Here is a 15,036-nt window from a genome sequence, read left to right as displayed (position 1 = left end):
TGGATGAGGTGTAATTGCTGTCTGCAGCAGCACACCCACACCCAGCGATGGCTGGAAATGAGTGCAGGAATCAAACACACCTTAGCAGCCCAGGAAACACAGAGCACTGGTCAGGCTGCAGTCCCCACACGAGTCTGATGGCACTGCAAAGACTGACAGGGGAATTCAGCTGCAGACAGGAATTCAAACTGGTCATTGGGCCACAAAGCAGCAGGGCCTGACTCCACGTCCACCACGGGAGGTTCCACCTGGCTACAAGGGGCACTGGAGCAGGAGACATCACAGAAGGTCTGGGCCCACCTGGCCAGCTCTGCTTCTCTTCCACCACTGCTCCAGGAGAGCATCCTGGAGGGACAGGGCATGGAAAACACAAGGATGGGCACTGCCCTGCCCACAGCTCAGGTCAGACTGCTGCAGAGAGCACCTGGAGCTGCCAGGAGGGCAGAGCTCACCCTGGCAGGCACATGGCCAGGGCACAGCAATTTCCATAGGTTGGAGCTCTAAGGACACATCGACTCTTTCCCTGTCATAAGCAAAATTATCCTTTCCAGTATTGCCAACTTGACATCCCATCAAATCATCCATGGACTGTTTTCTCAGCAATCTCCCAAGTGTCCTCCTGGCATGTTTCATCAGGGTATCAGTGCTTCCCAAACAAGAGGTCAGCAACTATTTTTAAACAAAGGAAAATCCAGAGTGTCTACCCCCCTGCCCCCCTCCATGAGCTCTGTTCTTTTAAACCACTGAATTCTTGGCTGAAGTTCTGGAAAAGAAAAAAACTGATTCAATCTGAGGCAGATGCTTGGCACAGAATACTTTAGCTGAAACAGTTAATGGTTGGGGAATTTACAAGAAACTAAACCCAAACTCTCCTAGTGACAACTCTAACAGAAGCAGTGCTATTAATCCTGTTTGAAATAACAGTGCAAGAAACTCAGGGTTTGGGGGTTTCCTTGTTTGTTGTGGGGTGGTGATGGTGTGTGTTTGGTTTTAGCTCAGGAAAACGGTTCTGTCTTAAGCATCAAAAAGCACATTTTACCTGCATGAGGACATGGCAGGATATTAATGTAAGCCTCACTTTTATTTCTTCAACACGATACAGAACCAGCAAAAGGAGAAAAAGCTCCACCCAACAGAGAAATCAAAGCTGCATCGTTTACAGAGTGCCTCTCATGTTCTCTAACCTCTCAGTGTTTAATATCCTGCAGTGGATATAAGATGTAAGCAACTCCCAGAACAATCCCTTTTTTCCTGGAGTGTCCCAGGGATGAATTAAAGCCATACCACTGCAACTGCTGGGCTGCAGGACCCAGCTCAGCTCTGCTCTCCCTCCTCCCTCCTTGCTTATTCAAGCAGTAAGTTGATCCCAAGGTGATACAAACTCACCCTTTTATTAAAAAAAAAAAAAGAAGTGTATTTATGTGCTTTATCTCCCCTGCAGCAGTTTCCAGGGGAATTAGAGGCATGCCAGGGTTGGCACACAAAAGAGAGGGTAGCTCAGTTTGGGAGAGGGCAGAAACCTGGCAGCATCAATTTCCACTGGCTCAGGCTGGTAAGGAACAGCACCCCCAGGCAATACAACTGGTTAGAAAATGGAATTTCACAAGGACAGAAATGAACATTTCAAAAGCTAACTTTCACTCTTAATCAGAAGGAAAAATTAAATGGTTACATGATGTTACAATGCTTTTCAGGAGTTGTTTGGAATGACAAATCTTTTCATCACAGCTCGTTTTTGTAACAGCAATACAATATTAGAGAATAACATTAATGGAATATCTGTCAGTTTATGTCTGAATACATCTACTTGAAGTCAAAATGGTCACTTTATGTGTAATAGTTCACCAAAAATAGAGAATCATCTAAGTAAATTTGGGATGCAAGCCAAATTTTAAAAGCAAATTGCCTTGTAAATTGTATCAGTTTCAAAAATATTTTCAAACAAAGAGCTGCCCAGTTGAAAAATGGTACCAAGCAGCAAAATGCAGGAGCTACCTAAGTAATAAAACTTTAAACATATTGGTGGGGAGATTTCAACATCTGCACCCTGGGACTGCTTCTGCAATGAGCAGAATCCAGTGGTCCAAGCTCTCTGTTGCATCAGGGGACATCAGCTTTCATTTATTTACTTCAGATTTCCTCTTTGGGCACAGAAAATCTGATTTTTAAATATACTCAGGAAACAATTAAGTCTTTTTCTCCATCCAAAAGCATAAACTTATTTCAAAGCTTGATTTTGGTGGGTTTTTTTCATAAATAAGCAACTTTCTCAAACTTTACCTTCTCAGTTACCTTCAAAGACTTCTCATAAATGTCAAAATTCCTAACCACGGGTTTTGGGCTTAGTGTTGGCTTCATGGTATTGGAAAGGGCAAGTCACTTACAGCAGGGTGGTGTCTTACAGAGAAATATACAACTAAAAGCACCAAACACTAATTTTGGCAATAGCTATTCATGTAATTAGGATTAAAATATTTTAAATTTCGCACTGCACTTCTACAAAATTAGAGAAACTTCAAAACAACTGGAGAATACTAAAAATAGGACGTGAGAAGAAATGATTAACAAAAAAGAAAGCCATTATACCTCACCCATGACACTTGTAGCCCCAGTGGATGGCAAAATCAGGTGAAGTTCTTGCAGCAGTGCACAATAAAAGCATCCACTTAAGGGGACTTGTCTGGCTGCTCACATCTGTCAAGCTGCTGAAACTGCACAGTTGTAAGAGCAGGCTCTGCTAATGACAGTGGCACTCCAACTCGCATGATCTCTGTTATTCCAGCAAAAAAAAGTGCCAGCAAAGGCTGTCTGCAAGCACAAAGGTACTGACCCAAGATGCCAGGGCTGCAACAGGAAGACATTAGCACATTTCTTAAGTGTAATGGGAAAGAACCACTTAGTCCCAATGTACTCCCCTAACGAAAAGTTCACTTAATTGACCAGGGCTGCAAAGCTGCCAGTAATTTTAGTGATGGGGATGACACTTTGTTTATGGAATCCAAGCTCTACAGATTAATATGCTTTAGACTAGCAAGGAAAATAGAAGAGTACACTCACTGGGTCATTTCACTGGATACAGCTGAAAAGAAAAATGCTGACCTGAGGCTGTGTATTGACCCAAAAAAATGTGAACAAATAGATAAAGAGAGAGTATTTCCATTTGCTAACTAAAACACAGGCACTGCTGGGCTGAAATGATTTCCAGAGCGAGATGCATCCGCAGGCTTTTAGCAGATACCTCTGAGTGAGGAGACTGCAGAAGCTATGAACTTTGAATGCACCATTTGTCCGTCCCTGTTTCAAAGGGGTCACATCTGTCACTAGAGCCCGAGCCAGTCCACAGAACACAAAACAGTACAACTGCTTGAAGAGCTGAACACTGTGAAACTGTTTTGCCAGGGTACTGAGTCTGTAAGGAAGGCTGAATAAAATATAAAGGACTCAGGCCTCTAAGAGCAAGTCAGGACAAGAGTTTGAACTAGACAAAAACAACTTTTCTGGCCAGAAAGTTATTGCTAATGACTATGAAGGACAGGCAAGTCAATTTTCAGCCAAATACCTTCAGCTAACACCTTACAGCATCCCAAAATACTGCCTGTATTTTTATCACTGGAGTGTTTAGATACTAAACAAACCAAAAAGTCCCTCTGGACAAGCTGGCCAAACCAGGGTCCAGCCTTTCACCAAAGTGGCAATCACAGTGGATAAGAGACAGAGGGAAATGATTGCCAAACCCAGCAAGGCAGTGGCAATCCTGGCAGCAGAGAGCAGGGACAATTCCTGCAAACAGCCTCCCTTACACTAAACCCACCTCCTCTGGGCAGCCAGCTCTCCCTGCTGCACAGGAAACGTCTCCTCCAAGCTGAGGGACAGGTGGGACTGGAAGCCACCCAAAACATGCATTTGCTTTCCCCAACATCCTCAGTTCACCTTTTTAACATCCCTATTGGATGGCTTTCCATCACTGTCTTTACACCCCAGTTCTCTCAACTTGTTGCCATTTTACATCTTTTATCATAATATGCTTTTTGTCTCTCTGGGAATAGCTGGGACACATCTAGTGGAGCCTGCCAGAAATGAACCACTGCCAAAATCTCGCTGTGGCAGCACAAACTTGCATGCAGTTTATGAGTAAATAAACAAATTTACCAAAGCCCTGGAGAACACTGGGATTCTGCACAGAAATCTCTGACACCTCCTTAATGGCACGGTCACACCCTGAAGATTGCAGGCTTTAATTTACTTTAATTTACTTTTTTGTCAATTGACTGTCTTAGATAGACAGAACCATAACCACACCTGGGAACAAAAGCTCTGAAAGATTTACTGCAGAGGGGCATTCCCTTGAAAACTCTTACCAGGAAAGTTTGTATTCCAACACTTCTGGCCAATTTGCCATTATTCACAGAGTTTCTGGCTATTCCTCACAAGCCACCTTCTCAGTAATGCTGAACTTCTGCTTTGTCATTAGAGTTTAAAAACACAGAACTAAATCCCAAGTCACAATAAAACCCCATCCCTTCATCCCAAAGAACAGAATTTGTCAATGCTTACCAACATTTGGCCATTTAAGAAAACATAACACTGTGCTGTTGAGTACTTAATTTTACACAGATATTTAGTTCTGCAATTCAAGAGCCAGACACACATTTATGCATTAGAAAAGCGATTACAGGGATGATATTTTATATCACAGTCATGCACTTAGAAGCAGCTTTGAACAGCCATTTGTAGTTCAACTGCTGGGTGTTTTACTAGGTAAGTACAGTGTCTAATAAACTTTGATCTACTACCAAATATGAAAACAAAGTAAAGTGGAATATTAATAGCACCATCTCCATTTTGAAAGGGCTCTATCCAGAAGAGAGATTAGCCACTTATAAAAACTCCACGCAGCTATAATTTAACATAATGCAAGTTCCTGCTGTGCTCTTGGCTAGCACTAATGTGATGAAATTGAGAAAAAGGAAATTTACAAAGTTTTCCGTAACAGCAGGGTATGCCATGCTACTGAACTTCCAAAATAAGATGTAAAAAAACCTTGCTGCTTGATTAATTCAAAATCGTAATGAAGCAATATTCAAAATAAAGAGCCTCAATCAGTGTCCACTGCAGCGAAACAAAAACAAGGACATACTGCAGGGTTGTGGGAGGGAGAAGGGCAGAGCAGAACCCTGGCAGGTGCTGTGCCAACCTATGGATGCACAGCTGTGTTTGCATTTGGGCTCCAACACCGCTTCTGTACCTAAAATCCTGCTAGCTCCATGCACCTTGAACAGCTGCTCCTGTTCAACACTTTCTTGCACTTAGAGATGCTTGTGCAAACAAATCAGTTCTCTGGCTGGGCATCCTTAAACGCTTTTTAGGGCTCAGTGTACTTGCAGTTTCTGGGAGCCTTGTTCTAGCTCACTGCTCACAGGAAAACGAAGATCCCCACTTATCTATCCATTACAAAATGAAGTAAATCTGGACATGTGTGTTCACATTTCACCCTGCCTCAGAAAAGCTGTTAAAATAAATAAATAATCTTCCTTCAAGCTCATGAATACCTCCTATAGGCTATAAAGGGGCTTAAGCACATGCATTAGCACTTTGCTGAAAAGAGGTCATTTCCTGAAAGGAATATATACACACTTGGGATTTACTTATGTAAATACAATTTCACACACATCCTCTCCACCTAAGGAGCAGCCATCCAATAATTGGTATGTAAAACATGTGCTTGCACCTAAATGCAAGAGCACTTTTGCACACTGACTTTTATACATCCTGGTCTGACTGGAGGCATGGCTTAAATTAAATGCCAAGCTTCTTTCTTGAGATTGAATGAATTAACATTATTGGCCAGATAATAACCCCAGCATAATGGCACACTGAGGCCTAAGGCAACATTTCGTGAGAATTTTCTTAGAAATTCAAGCCTGATAGGAGATGCTAATGAGTTTGGAGAAGTAAATATGGCTCTTTAAATAGCAAACGACAACTTGTCTATAACAGTAAGTTTCTCAGCACATTTACAAACGTTTTTGCTTGCGAGCTATAAAGTGACTTTCATTTAGTTGGACTTTAGCTCTCAAGAACAATCACGATCCTCACACGCCAACAAGAAGAGTGCAAATACACGAGGGGAGCGCAAATGAAACGCTCATTAAGGCGCCACAGGAAACTATACAAACACCTTATTAAATAAGTTTAATTAAGTGGCTCTTTTCTAAATCATACAGTGCCCAACAATGCTCAGGCCAATTCCCCGCTCAGAACCTCTGCTTTCTTCCCTGAAGGAAAGCAATATTTTGTCTTTTCCTCTGGCACAGAAGAGCCCCGGAGCCCCCAGCAGCTGGCAGTGCCTGGCTGGGGCACCACTCCTGCATGGCTGAGACAGCACCGAGCCAGGGTCCAGCAGGGCTTTAGGAGCTGGGCTGTTTATAAACTCTCCCTGTAGCACTTTCTCCGGCCTTCACGAAGAATCACAACCTATTTCTGTTGTACAAATACTCTCCTAGAGGAGTGCCCATGCACTGGTGCCTATCTCAGCACACGATCGCTCATTGCCGAGGATGCACTGGGGACCATCAAAGCAGCCCAACACCACGCCAGGCTCTCTCTACAAACCTTCATCCCGTTCGGTCTCTGAAGGTGAGCAGGAGGCTGATCTAATTCTTACCTCCAGGCTACAGCAATCAGAACAGAAACCTGCATTCTAGGCTCTTCACATCGGCACTTTCAGAGCGGGTCAAGTCACTGGGCTGCCCATTAAGAGGCCATGCAATTTTCTGCTAAGTACTTTGTTTTCCCTGCCGACTGGGGTGGGAAAAGTCCTTTTATGAATTGCTCCCGATTCCGTTCTTGCTTCACCCTTGAGATATTTCCGTATCTCTCACGGCTGCCTCCACAATCAACTGCCCTGGGAGAGAGGTTGGCAGGGCTGGACCGAGCTAAACAATGAAGATTCTTTTAGGAGTAATCTTCTTACAACAGTCAAAGAGCACCACTAATACCAGCAGGATAAAGGGCAAAATTCTGTTTTTACTCCTAGGAATGGCAACAACAGCAGGCACTGCAGATAGCTTAGGAAGTTTCCAAACCTCCCACCCAGACGGGGAGGAGGGCATGGTTTAATAAAGCATCCACAACCATCATGGCTCGTCTGAGCAAGAAAACAAGAGGTGTTGAGACACGGCAGTCACCTACTATTCTGCACAGAGATCCCCCTTGGGAGCATGCACTGACTGCATCCCTGAGCCACTTCAGAAGAGATTTGCCTTTATCAAAAGAACTCTCTCATCACAGAAGTTCAGCGATGAGAAAAACCAGCAGATCATTCAAATGACCTCTCTGCTAAGCCAAACCTGTTCCTCAGCTGTCCCTTTCATCAAGGTAACAAGCATCTTGTCCAACCCAGGTGACAGCTCTTCCATCCAGGCTCCGGAGCCAACACCGCACAAATCCAGCATCATTTAAAGGACGCTATGCCCAACCACTGTCACCGTGCTGCTCTTGGAGCTTTCACCGCTGTCCAAATTCCGCTCCAAGCTGGCGCTGGGACACCCCCTCCCACACAGACGCTCCTTTAACACACCGCAGTAATTAACAAACATCTGTAAAATCATCACTGTTAAAGACGAAAGTGAACTTTTCCCGTTTCTCCTCACAGACAAACGCAAGCTCGCAAGGTTTCCCACCATTCACATAACCGGCGAGAGAGAAAGCAGCAGACAGAGGCAGCGGCAGGACCGAAAGGAAAAGGCAGGAGGGAGAGGAGGAAGGGCAGCTTAGTTCACACGGCTGACAAGAGCACTCCCGGCTCGGGTGCGCGATCAACTGGTGCCCGCTCCGCTTTCCCCGCGCTCCTTACCTCCGCAGAGCAGCGCTCCGAGCAGCAGCCGGGCCGCCCGCGCCATGCCGAGGGGCTGCCGAGGCGCCGGGCCGCGTCCCGCCCGGCCCTGGGGCTGCGGGGCTGCTCCGCCGTTAGCTCCGCGCGCCCGCCGCCCGCGCCATCGCTCCGCGCCCTCAGCGCCGCTCCGCGCTACCCCCGGCGGCGCCCATGCTGGGTGCCCCGGCCGGCACCGCTGAGGCTCCCTGGACAAAACTTTTGAAGCGGGTGAGCAAAGGGAGGGGAAGGTGCGTGAAGCGGTGAGGCTGGAGCGTCCCCACGGCCGCTGTCCGGCTGCGCCGGCCCCGAGCGCCCTCCGCCGCTTTCCCCGCCCGTGTGAGGGGCCGCGGTGCGCTCCGACACTTTTCCCTGGGAGGAGGGAGCGAGGGATGGATGAAGGGAGGGGGCACCGCCGAGCCCCACCCTCAGGGGCGTGAGGGACGGGGACGCGCGGCTGAGGCGGCGATGGAGCGGGACCCGCGGCTGATGCGGTGAGACAGCGGCTCAGGGCGAAGGGCTCGCAGGGCTGAGGGGGGCTCTGGGAGCGGCCCTGGCAGCGAGGGGAGCCCCGGAGCGGAGCGATGGAACCGAGCGGTCCGGTCCGGCCCCGGCCTCACCGCGGCGCTCCCGCTGCCTCCACTCCTGCTGGGCAGTAGCGCTCAGAAAAAACTGTAAACCGCAGGAAAAGAGCCCTGCTAAAAAACGAGAGTGCCCTGTGCGCGTTCCTGCCCGGGCAGAGGGAAACCCACCGCGGAACACATGGGCCCTGCCGTGTTTGTCCCACCTGGGCCCTGCCGTGTTTGCCCCACCTGTGTTTCACCAGGCCCCACCACCCTCTTGTTTTGCCTTTTGTACACGTTCTCAATCCCATCTTCCAAACATAATTCACAGGCAGCCGTTTCATCCCTGTTCCTTTAGTTTTGATGCTTTCCCCTGGGCGTCCTGGATAGCTGGCGTCTCTTTCCTCCTTCTTGAGGCAAAATAAAATGTAAATATTTGTGGCCCAACAGTAAACACACTTTCAATAATATTTACTACAGCTGTAACACACAGCAAGCAAGGGGCAGGTTGGTATCAAGTAGTGAGTATTTGAAATATACTAAGGGCGGTATTTGAAATATACTAAGGGCAGTATTTGAAATATACTAAGGGCAGTATTTGAAATAAACTAGGGGTTTTTTTCCTAAGCAGGGAAAATAAGCCCTCCATGAACACTCTGTGACAAAGCAACACCTTTAAATGGTGGCTTATTCCCAATCTGCTGGTTTTATCCTGAGAAATCAGGCTCTGATCCTTCAGGCAAATGCAGCCATTCCCCTGTAGCTGGCCGAAATCCATGAGGCTCTATCTGCAGACAGTTCCTGACAAAGATGTCAAAGTTTGTTAGTAGATATTACCCTAAAGAAAATGAGTAAAGCCTCTTTTGGCAGAATCCAAAAAGCCTATTGTTCATGCAGGACATTATCCTGGTTTGATAAGCCAAGTCAGGAAAGAGTTCCTTAGCACAGAGATTTCCAGGGAGGAGCTGCAGAGAACTTTGTCAGGAGTATGTTTTGTGCTGTCATGGTTTCCATGATTTTATTGTCAGTAGCAGCTAATTCAAATGTGGAAAAAGCAGAAAGAGGATATCATAGGGATGCAATTTCAATGTAATTTTTCCCACAAGGGTGTAAGGAAGCATTTCTCATTGAAAAACTCATTCAAAAATGTGTAACTGCTTTAGTCTCTTCTGCTTGATTGTAGATTTTGCTAGACACTACAAATACTTGTTGGATGAGTTTAAATACAAGAATCCAGCAGTTGACAGTAAAACACAGCAGCTATCAAACATTTATGTCCTGTATCTTGAATTTGTAGATAATGTAGACAATTCATCTCATTTATAAGAAAAAGCAGCCATGGTGACAAGAAATGCTATTTCTTTCCAAGGCAACTTTCACTAAGGGACCAAAACCCAATCCTATCATAATTCATAAACTACCAACATCTGTCTTCTTTGAATTGTGAAAAAAAAAATCATTCTGATGTAAATTAGATGGAGCATGAGATTATTCAGAAGTACTGACAGGCAGTAGAGGTCCTATTTATCACGTCTGAGCTGCAGTCTGTGCCTTGCTTGTATGAGAACAAAGTTTTGGGAGTTGCACCTTGAGTCCATTGGCAGAGACTGTCATGGATAAGAGGCAGAATTAAAATAACAAGGTGATAAAAGATAAAAAAGTCTGGACAGAATAGGTTTTGCTACTACTGTTCTTACTCCTGTGAAGTTTGATTTCATGTCCTTCTAGGTACAGCAATTCAGTGCCAGAATTTTCAGTACAAGCTCTGCCTAAGATGATTTGTTTAGGCTTGCATTTTCAACTGAAGGAGTTAAGTACACAAATCAAACTCAAAGAATACAGATTCATTTCTTTCTTAATGCATTTATAGTGAAAATATGGGTTGCTGTGAATAGTTTATGACAGCAGCTCAATTAGCACCAAACATGAAAACAGAGCAGTGTGTCTGAAGGCAGGGGACAGTATATAAGGAGTCCTGAAAAAGGAAACTCTAACACTAAATAATACAGAAAATGTACCTACCTACCTTTGATAAAGTCCAAATTATGTCTCTAAACATTAATCAAAGCCATTTAAATTATCTGTAATCCTGAATATGTTTGCATTTTGTGATGTTTGATTGCTCCAGAGTGAGTTTGTACGTTTAAAGTGAAATTTTGACATTTTATTAATGGTGATTATTGTGCTTTCCCTCAGATTATCCAGTTGAAGGTTAGTTCAGAGAATCTATAGAACATCAGAATGTCAGGAGTTTGTTTTGACGTCTTTATGGGCTCTCATAACTTTAAATAGACAAAACCAAAACTTTCAGTCTTACATGTAGCATATTCCCTGCAAAAACTGTAAGGAAATAAGGAACACGCTCAGAAGCAGGGAGAGTGACTGCACCAAAGTTGGCTTCCTAAGGTCAGTCAGCCTCTAAAAATGTTCAAATGTACCATATAATGTACTTTAGGCTGAAAATGCAGCCTTTGAGGGCTCTCAGCTCCCTGTCTATATTTTGCCAGCCACGATGTTGAAATCACGTGCCGATTCACTGACCCAGTGCTAACAAATGAAAGCAGAAAGAAAAACCCATCAAATCCAAGCTCCTCTTTTAGTGTACAGGTAGCAATTGCCAGAGGAACTCTCCAACCCCTGTGCAGGCATTGGGGTGTTTTGTATTTTGTCATGCAGAAATTCTATTCATCAAATATATCTCACCAACATTGCTCAGGTGAAAACATGATCATATACTTGGAGAAGTAGCATTTTGTGTAGGTGATTGAGCATGACAGCAGGTACTACAGCCATCCAAATTGCTATTTTTTTTGTTATGGAATGCAAAAGCTATAAATTTGTCTTGTTCTGTGCATGGGATGGGTAATCATCAGAAAATGGAAAATTAATTCAAGTATAAGACTGTACACAGTCTTCTTAATATGAAAATGTGGGAGGGGGGTTAAGGCAAAAAGTAACTAAACTTAGTGCTAAGTAGACCTTCAGTATTAAAAGAAATTCAGAAATGTCAACCAACCCTAGGACTGGACTGGCAGGAGAAGTGTGTCAGAGGGAAAGACCTGACAGAACTTGAGAGTGCAGGTGTTGGGACTGTGATGTTCCCACAGGTTAGCACTCCTGACATTCCTGAGTGTAACAGACACTGCAGTCTGTAGGGGTGAATTTAATAACCCTGTCATGTAAAGTGCTCCTTGCTCAGTGCCCTGTCCCTCAGGCAGAATGTGACTGCCCTGGTCCCTGGGGGAGGTTTGGAGTGATCCCAGCGCTGTCTGCTCCTCCAAGGCCTATGGAGCTGCTGCTCAGTTTGAGCTTGCTGTGCCCTGCTCTCCTGGCACTGCATCATCCCAGTGACTCTGGCTCTTAGTGTGACCTTAAACAAGGTCCCTCAGTGTCCTTAGATGGGAGATGTGCTAATGACACCACGTGGTTTGGGGATGGATGCAGAGAGGAAAAAGCTGCACATACATGCTGCTCTTCTTTAAATTGGTCAGACTGGGTGAGTGTCTGTCTCATTTAATGTATCTCTCTGCTCTCTTGTGTAATTATTCATTATTATAATAACTCCTTCTCTTTAAATACAGAATTTTAAATCCTTGGAATGTGATTGTGGCTCGTTCACTGCTAGTGTTCCTACAGAAATCACATCCTGTGTTGTCCCGTCTATACAGGATTCCAAAAGGAAGAACAGGAGAGGGATGCACCCCAAATTCTGCCAGAGATCTGAAGTCACATAAAGGAATAGAGTGAAAAAATACTCAGCACTCAGTTTTATGCCATCCCTGTGCCTGGGTGCATTATCATCTCTCTTCTGCCTTCTCTGCTTTGTTTGCAGTTAGGAGTATTGCCATTTAAAGTGATTTTATTATACTCCAGTGTCAGCATCTATCCTGGTAATAGAGATATAACTTGTATCTCTCACAGTTACTCACTGGTGCTGCATGCAGACTGCATGGCCTGGCTTTGTATTCAGTACATCTGAAAGGGGTTTTTCTACCCCAGGGCCTGGCATTGTCATCTCCTTGGCTGACAAATGTTCTTAACGAGGGCTGGGGATCCCAAGGTACCAATATTTACAAAAGGAACCAGCTCACCTGGTCACTGATCTTTCCTAGTGCATGATAGGTATCTACTGCATGCATCAAAAATTCGGGGTGCCACCCTTCAGCTTGAGGAGTGAAGAGGTGGCTTTTTGGACCAGAAGACCACTCCTCAAAATGCAAATGACCATACAAAACCCCAATAATATTGAAATCACTGATATCAAAGGGATTAAATTGTGGCCTTCCATCCTACCATTCAACACAGCTACCAAAACAGCCACAGTTGCAGTTACCAGGAACATTTGGGACTGTGAGCTTCCAGAAAACAAACATAATTTCATCCTTTGAGGACAGCAAATGCAACAGAATTTGGACAGAGCCAAGAATGAGTATTTATTTTCATATAGCAAATACTTACTGAAGTTCTGCTGGCAGTAGTTTTTCAATCTGTAATTATTCTCCTCTTTGTTTCTTTGTCTTATCCAAGTATTATAGCCTGGGACTACATAATCTTGGGAGGGACCATGCTGCAATAATTCTGAGCTCTAGGTTTTATTGCAATGGAATTTCATAACCCACTAAGTCTGTGCCTTGCACAGCACTTTCCATTTGTGTATTCTGCAGTATTTACATATATGAATGACCTTTGGAACGATTCACCCACAAGTGTTTCTGATCCCTCTTACTCCTTCTCTTCTTGTTTACATAAAGTAAAATAAATTAAGATCTGTTGATAAGCTCTAAGTATGAATACCATTCAGCACTCTGGGATGTTTTCTGCAATGTGAATTAGTGTCCTGGTTTCAGCTTTAAGACAATTTGTTGTCTTCATATGTACTTACTCTAGAAACAAAATCTCTGTGAAATACAATATTTGCGAAGGTTTTTGTCACCTCCCTGCTGCATATTTGGATTTGCCTGCAAACCTTTGGAATACTGAAGTCCCACATGTTGCAGGCTGCACTCTGACCAAGGAGAGCCGCTTCCAAGTGCTGTGCCCAAATTGTTAATCCGGGGGAGCCCCCGACACCGAGCTGGAGTTCAACCAGTGCTTCCAACACGTGCAGCCGGTCCCTGGAGCTGCACCCAGGGATGCACGGAATGGAGCTGGGGTCTGGGAATGGTCATGTCAGTACGGTATCCTCGGAGAGGACAACCGAGGCACAGCCGCCGGCCAGGAGCCAGGAGAAACCTCCTGTAAGGCGGATTTAAGCCGAGCCGCTCTGAGGCTGGGCTTGCCGGGAGATCTCCTGGGTTGGATCGTGGCGCTGGATTCCGAGGATGTCTTCCCGAGATGGATGTGGCTCCAGGGAGGGATTCTGGGGATGCGTTCCCAGGTTGGATCGCGGGGATGGATTCTGGGGATGCGTTCCCGGGCTGGATCCAGTCCCCGGGCTGGGTTCGCAGCGCTCGCAGCTCCCCCTGGCGCAGGAGGAGCGCCGTGACCGCGGGAGCGCTCCGGGAGCGCCGCGCCCCGGCCTGGCGGCACCGCCGCACCGCTTAGCACTCCGCACCGCTCCGCACCCCGCACCGCTCCGCATCCCCATACCGCGCCGCACCCCGCACCGCTCCGCATCCCCGCACCGCTCCGCATCCCCGCACCACTCCGCACCCCGCACGGCTCCGCATCCCCGCACCGCGCCGCACCCCGCACCGCTCCGCATCCCCGCACCGCTCCGCATCCCCGCACCGCTCCGCATCCCCGCACCGCACCCCGCACCGCTCCGCATCCCGCACCGCTCCGCATCCCCGCACCGCTCCGCACCCCGCACGGCTCCGCATCCCCGCACCGCACCCCACACCGCGCCGCACCCCGCACGGCTCCGCATCCCCGTTCCGCACCCCGCACCGCGCCGCACCCCCGCACCCCGCACCGCTCCGCATCCCCATACCGCGCCGCACCCCCACACTCCGCACTGCTCCGCACCCCGTACGGCTCCGCATCTCCGCACCTCATCCCCACACTCTCCGCCCCGCACCCCACGCTCATCCCGCGCCGTTCCTTGGCCATAACAAGCGCATTTTCCCTGCCTAATGAACGGAACGAACACGCCGCTTCTGCCGGGGCACTGTCGGGCTTTGATTGCCGGCTACAATTAGAAGAGGTTCTCATTTAATTACCCAGCATAATAGGACCTGAAATGCTGAAATTCAATCTTTCACGTAACTGCTGCTTTTCAGCAGCCCTCTGGGCTGATGGGGATAATGTTACAAACTAATGCATATTATTTATAAAGAAAACGTTGCAAAACAAATAGAGTCTTAGAAGGGTATAATGCTTCAAATTGCTTTAATAGCTGTTTGATTACTGTGGCCAATAACTGTTGTAAATCAGTGAAGATGCAATTAGATAGTCCTAGTTAGAAATTAATAATAGTCTAGCAAGGAGCAGGAACTTTTAGATGTTACTTCTGCCTGGTTTTATTTTTTCCCCAATCAAATGAAGGAAATTTGCAAGAAACAGATTTTAAATGGCACTTTAGATACAGCTGTCTTTTAATAATAAGAATGCTGAGTCTTGCCTGTCATAGGGCAGATTAAAAAACCTGAAACGACAAAAAAA

Source organism: Serinus canaria, chromosome 15 (genome assembly GCF_022539315.1).
Source record: "Serinus canaria isolate serCan28SL12 chromosome 15, serCan2020, whole genome shotgun sequence".
Classification (NCBI taxonomy): Eukaryota; Metazoa; Chordata; class Aves; order Passeriformes; family Fringillidae; genus Serinus; species Serinus canaria.
Note: the sequence above shows the minus strand (reverse complement) of the source record.